Source organism: Lipotes vexillifer, unplaced genomic scaffold (genome assembly GCF_000442215.2).
Source record: "Lipotes vexillifer unplaced genomic scaffold, Lipotes_vexillifer_v1.1 scaffold51, whole genome shotgun sequence".
NCBI classification, from domain to species: Eukaryota; Metazoa; Chordata; class Mammalia; order Artiodactyla; family Lipotidae; genus Lipotes; species Lipotes vexillifer.
The window spans coordinates 640934-647991 of NW_006786770.1; the positions used below are offsets into that span (position 1 = coordinate 640934).

Consider the following 7058-nt stretch of genomic DNA (forward strand, 5'->3'; position numbering starts at 1 on the left):
ATTGAAACATGAACTCCACTCCTCTTATTCCACAGGCCCTTCTGTGGATTTTCTGTGTCTTCAGACCTGTATTTCAGGGTTTACTTCCCTTTCACGTAGGAAATTTATCTCCTGGTTTAAAGTCTTACTTTATTCCTAGATCATGTGGAGTTTTCCCTCAATGGAAAAGCCACACTCTTGGACCTAGTCCTGCCTGCAGGAGACAGTGGAAAATGTTCTGGAGGCCATGGCTGAGCCATCGCGTTAACTGTACATCCTAGTTCTCTTCACAATCCAAGGAATGAAAGACTAGCAAGACTACGATGACCAACTCATCCCAGTTTGCCTGAGACTTTCCTGGTTTAAGCACTGAAAAGTCCAGTGACCAAGGAAACCCCTCAGGCTCAGGCAGACCAGGACAGCCTAAGCCAGATGACATACAGACTTTTGCCTCAGGGAGTTTCCAGCAGGCCAGAGATTAGACAAATTCACAAGCAGAAGAGTGTGAGGCCCCTAAAGAAGCACATAGGGAGGAAGGCATTCAGTAAAAGAGAAACTATGTGTGTTTGGAGAATTAATTCGTTCCACAAATGGTCATTTCTTGCCTTCTAAGAGCATTTGAGGCAGAGGCAAGGAGCCACATAAATGAAGAACTGAGAGGTGGAAGAACACAGTATATCCTGGGAATACGGACGTGGTTCCCCTGGCACAGGGCAAATTTGGGGAGAAAAAGGTTTGGGCCTGTAAGATAGGCTGCGCCATTCTAGAGAGAGGAATAAACATCAGCAAATGTGTCTAACTCAAAGGAATGTGGAATGGGACTTTGTACAAGAATGGAGTAATTGGCATCAGAGTAGACTGTAGCACAGGTGGGAAGACCAATGGGGACATTACTGTCAAGCATTCAAGTGAAACCCTTTGGTTTCTACACACCCAGGTTTTGCCTAAACCATTTGGATATTTACTTCAGATTATTTTAGCTTCTAATTTTTGTTTTTGTTTTTGACTTCATAGAGGTGTTTGAGGGTGAGCTTTATCCTGGATTGGGGAGAGAACAAGAAGATATGGGATAGGTAGCTTTCCCTCCAGGATGCACAAAGGGAACAGGTTTGCAGGCTGAGGATCCTTCCTGATGGAGGACATAGGAAGGGAACTGCCCTGGCAGCAGAGTGCTTTCTTCCTCGTGTCCAGTGTCCACTGAGAGATGGCTGGAGTACTGCCTGTGCCTCTGTCCAGCCCTAATGCAACTGCATTTTTTTGTGAATTGACATTCATATCCATGTTTATATTGGTGTATTTCCCTTTCCTTATTTATTTATAGGAATTCTTTACCATATATTGTAAATATTTTTCTGTTTGTCATTTGTCATTCATTCTTGTTTATGGTCTCTTTCTTCTTTTCCTTACAGAAGTGTTTAGTTTGTGTGTGTGTGTGTGTGTGTGTGTGTGTGTGTGAATTTTAAGGAAGTCAAATTTATCCATATTTTTCTTTAAGGTTTCTAGGTTTGTTGTCAATCTCAGAAATGCTTTAACTATCCCCAAGTTTATGTACACCTATATTTTCTTCTAGTTCTTTTCTGGTTTTGTTTTTTCTGGACTTATTTTGGTATATGCTATAAGATAAGGATTTAACTTTATTATTTTTCCCAAGTGTTACATCACCATTTGGTATATGCTATAAGATAAGGATTTAACTTTTATTTTTCCCAAGTGTTACATCACCATTTGTCAAACTTTGTACCCTGTACCCACTGGTTCAAAATACTACCTTTCTCAAATACTAAATGTTTCTGTGTGCTGAGTCTGTGCTCATCCAACCATTCTGATAGCATATTCTATACTCGGTCTCCTTTTGCTACTACCTACTCTCCTCTCAAGCCACTGTGTTCTGACTGCTGTCCCCATGGTGCCACAAACATTTCTCTAACAAAGCTCATCATCAGACTCCTAATTGCAAAAGTCTGTGGATGCTTTTCAGGTCTTTTCTTGATGGATCTCTCTGTACATTTGACATTGTTGGCAATTCTTTCCTTCTTGAAATCCCTTCTTTTGGGGTGATTTTGTTTGCCTGTTTGTTTTGGTAAATTTGGGGGACTTCTTGGTCATTGGGTATGTGCATCTTCATCTTTGCTAAATAACACCACAGTGTTTTCCAGAGGCGCTGTAGCAGTGTGCCATAGTCTAATTAAAGACAAAGTTGATATATCTGGGACACCCTGGGTCTCTGCCCCCTGGCATTTGCTCAGTTCCCCTCTTTTATCTTCTCCCCACAAATTTTCTCCTCTCTCCTGTGAGCTTGCATCCTGCTGCTGGCCTAAGCCAACTCCACCACCATCACCACTCTCCGCTGAAACACAAACCAATTGAGAGCTTTAAAGACTCACCTTCCTAAAACCTCATTTTTGCATTTTGTTCCCTGTTCCAAAATCAATAGTGGCTTCACAGGAGAGTCAAATAAAGTCTGAACTCCTTGGATTGGCGCCCAAAGCCCTCCCCTGCCTGGCTTCCTCATTTTTTCCAAGACTTATCTCCCCCCACTCCAAAAGGGAGTGCACTTGAATCCAACCCAAGGGAACTCACCCTGCTGGTGAGGGTGTAAACCAATACAGGCACTCTGCAAAAACAATGTGGCAATGTTTAATAAAGATGAAAATACACATACTGAATGACTAAGCAATTTCACTTGAGTATGTGTGTACCAGGGCACATGAACAAGGATGTTTACATAGCATTGTTTGTAGGTGCTCAAACATGGAAGCCACCCAAATGTCTATCAAGAGTAGAATGCATAAGTATGTTCCAGTCTCTGTACCCTTCTTCACTCTATCCCTCCACTGACCCTAGGTCAGTGGGCATGTTTCTTTTTCAGACGTATCTTCATTTAAAACAGGAGCCCAACTACTTACTTCCAAAATAGAAAGTTAGGATATTTTTCCACTGAAAACTGAATTTCCAATATCATTGTATTAATATGTAGGAAAATTCTCTTTAACAAGCTGTGGTCATGTTTTATCATTCTGTTAACCTAAGTGCTCCTTTTCTTTTTAAATTAACTTTAGGGCTTCCCTGGTGGCACAGTGGTTAAGAATCCGCCTGCCAATGCAGGGGACACGGGTTCGAGCCCTGGTCTGGGAAGATCCCACATGTTGCAAAGCAACTAAGCCCATGCACCACAACTACTGAGCCTGCACTCTAGAGCCTGCGAGCCACAACTACTGAGCCCGCACCCCACAACTACTGAAGCCCGCGTGCCTAGTGCTCATGCTCTGCAACAAGGGAAGCCACCGCAATGAGAAGCCCACGCACCGCAACAAAAAGTAGCCCCCAATCGCCCCAACTAGAGAAAGCCCGTGCGCAGTAACGAAGACCCAACACAGCCAAAAATAAAATAAATAAAATAGATTTTAAAAATAATAATAATAAATTAACTTTTAAAAATGTACACACGTTAAATGGAGTATAATCTATAAAAGTATTGAATCATTATGTTGTACACTTGAAACTAATATTGTAAATGGACTATACTTCAATAATAAGTAAATAAATAAAATAGCATATGTTAGAAATAATAAAATAAAATAATATTTATATACAGTAAAATCCATTCTCCTTTGGGGTTCAAGTTTATGAGTGTTTAATGCATACAGCTTATCCTTTGTTTTTTGTTTTTTTTTACAAAGGAGTATCAAGATGGGTTTAAAGTAATTTTTCTTAGATACTGTTCACTGGGGCTTTGGAAAACAAAGTTTGACTTCACAACTTAGTAGGCAGGTTGAGTTCATGAAAGTGCAGTTCCACCTATTGGTCCTTCCTCAACTGTTTAAGTAGGTATTGATTGCCTGCCAGGATGGCCAGTCCTGGGCTGACCCTTTCCACTAAGATCAGAAGGATCGCTCCTGACAAAACAGGACTGGCTTTTACTCTCTCTAGGAAATTGACCAGCTGTTGCTGCAGATGAAGGATCCAGCCAAGGATCTTTCAAAACCAGGTGCTCCTGGCTGCCAAGTACAAAGGTGACCTAAAACTCCAGAAGAGGGTCTGCCATATCTGAGCTACCTTGTCTTCTAGAAAGTGTCAAGATTTGATGGCATAAGCATTGAGGGAGAGTGAATACTTGTCCCCTCACTTCTCCAAGAAAGACAGGGAACATTGAACCAGTAATCATATAGTTTTCAAAGTACATTAAATCAGCTAAATTAACTGTTTAACCATAAGCCCACCATTCCATTCCATTTGCTCTGACATTATGCAAAAAAAAAAAAATCAAAATTGTCATTGTTAGAAAAAAAGCCTAGAAATACCTACCTAGTGGTAGACCAGCCACTATCTTGCCCACCGCTTTCACCCCTTCCCACTCCAGTTGTTTTGACCTTTCTACTTCAATGGGTGACTTCACAAAAATCGGATGCTAGACCTCACCAAGATGGTGACCTTGACGGCCAGCCTCTCTGGGTGGGTAGGATTTAGCATCTCCTACAAGTCTCCAGGTGATGCTAATGTTGTTGGTCAGGGGACCATACTTGGAGAATCACTGCTCTAAATCTAACTAATAATTTATAGGAAATATGAAAGGTAGAGTAACCTATTAATACCATGAGGATGCATTAAAAAAACAGACTCAGAGAAATTGTTCCTTCAACAAATAAATTATAAGGAAAAAGCAAGCAAAAAAGAATCTAGGGATTAAAGGAAACAATAGGCACGGAGAGCAGGGCCAAGACAGTGGCCCAAAGTACAAGCCTTGTCCTGCGCATGAAGCTGGATGTCAATGTCTACCAGATTCTGCCCCAGGCCTCCAATGGTGGCTACAGGCTGGAATTCAGGTCAGTCTGCTTAGACTGTTCACCTTAAAAGGAAAGACTGCCTATATCAACTCGAGTATAAAATATCAGGGGAACTCTTTGCTCAGGCACCAGTAGAACAATATCCTGGCTGAGGAGACAGTGACAGATTCCAGGTTCTATTTTGCAATCTAGCTCCAGGATGACACTGTACATAGTGCTTTCATTGGCATTTGCTTCATAGATCAGGGTAATGTCTTTGACCTTAATATCCCTTTGCAAAAATCACTTCAGGTGGGTAAAGCAGGTATCTGAGATATCCTAAGAATCTCAGGAAATGGCTGCTCATCCCAAGTTGAATCTGGGCTTCAAGGAAGGACAGATCATCAAGTTAAATAATGGGAACATTATGACCAAAAGATGACGTTTCCCAGGACTACAGGGATTGGAGGCCTAAGTTTACTCCCAACCCCACCTAGAAGCAAAGTCACTATTCTCCCTCCATCCTCCAAGACCGACATCAGCAATCATGTCGCCCCACCACCCATCCAAATCTAACCGTGGAAGCAGTGATGCAGATTTCCCTTTAGGGTGGGATTCTCCTGCTGCTGTCATGACACCAGCTCCAGTCATTGAGTAATGACTTGGGGAGACCTTGGCACTGCACCCAGCTCTGTTCCAAACCTGGCACCCCAGCCATCCAACTGAGTCTAAGTCTGAAATAGCACTGGCAGGACATCAAGGACATACTTGAAGAATAAAACTGTCCTTGAGAAGATAGGGAAGAAAACCCCACCTTTGAGGAAGAAAATGAAGAAAGAGGGGGAGGTGCGGGAGGTAGACCTGGTAAAAGAGACTTTTTTCTAAAGAATTACAAGAATGATGTATGAGTTTGGGGATGATTAGAATCCTTATACTAAGCCAGTGGATATTCTTGAAGACTTTGTCATAAAGTTCATCACTGAAATGAGTCAAGGAAACGTCAGTTGTAAGACAAGGTCAAGTACAAATTGAAAATATCTTTTTTTTTTTTAATATTTAGTTATTTATTTAGGCTCTGCTCCGGGTCTTAGTTGAGGCATGTGGGATCTTCGTTGCCATGTGTGGGATCTTTAGTTGTGGCCTGCAGACTCTTAGTTGCAGCATGTGGACTCTTAGTTGTGGCGTGCATGCAGGATCTAGTTCCCTGACCAGGGATTGAATCCGGGCCCCCTGCATTGGGAGCAGCGGGGTCTTACCCACTGGACCACGAGGGAAGTCCCGGATATCTTCTTCATTTGAAAGGATCCCAGGAAGTTTGCTGAGGTTAAAGTCTTGCTTACTATGAAGGAAGAACTGAAGCTTCTTTTATAATTTTAAATTTCTGAAGCTTCATTATTTTCTGGGGCAACCATAAATAGCAACAATATTTTCTACAGTAAGGTCCTGATACCTAACCATGTAAATAAAAGATAAAGAAACACAAGATTTTCATGTCTTTGATTTTTGAGTGATATTTGAGATTTTAATTGCCTGCCTTTATAATACCATACTCAAATTACTTATTGGGTTTTAATGACCACACAAAAGCTAAAGTATCTTGCAAACCATGTAACTCCTTCTGACTTTTGACTATCTGAATTAAGTATTACGTGTCTTTGTGCCATTGTAGGCTATACTATAACTGTTTAATATGTGAAATATAAATGTCACCTTGGACCCTATGATAAGTGAAAAGGTGTTTCATGTATTCTCATTTCTAGACAACAGTAATCTAACAGATTATTAAGGATAGTGAATTAATTTGTGTTTCTCTTTTGTAAGAATGTTTATCAGTCTCAAAAGATAACTTGTTTTAATATTTTCTTCAGACAGCGAGTGATTTTTTTTTTTTGAGAAACTAAGTTTCACATGAATGCTTCAGGGTTGGAAGGCTCTTTTTATTTAAAAGTTTTGGGGCTTATACATACTATTTGTCAAGTTGGAGGAGAACCCATTTTCCCAGATCAGATTAAAGCTTCTAAAATAAATGCTTTCAGTAGTAGCTGGAATGGCATTGCTTAAAAAGCTGACAGCCCAGGGGCTTCCCTGGTGGTGCAGTGGTAGAAAGTCCGCCTGCCGATGCAGCGGACACGGATTAGTGCCCTGGTCCGGGAGTATCCCACGTGCCGCGGAGCGGCTGGGCTCACTAGCCATGGACGCTGAGCCTGCGCGTCCAGAGCCTGTGCCCCGCAATGGGAGAGGCCACAACAGTGAGAGGCCCACGTACCGCAAAAAAAAAAAAAAAAAAAAAGTTGACAGCCCAATAAGCATTTGGTA

General features: G+C 41.5%; 1 pseudogene; it reads left to right on the top strand.

Moving 5' to 3' along the window:
• The first annotated feature begins 4731 nt into the window (after positions 1-4731).
• On the top strand, positions 4732-5468 carry LOC103089710 (adaptin ear-binding coat-associated protein 1 pseudogene; annotated as a pseudogene).
• The last annotated feature ends 1590 nt before the right edge of the window (positions 5469-7058 follow it).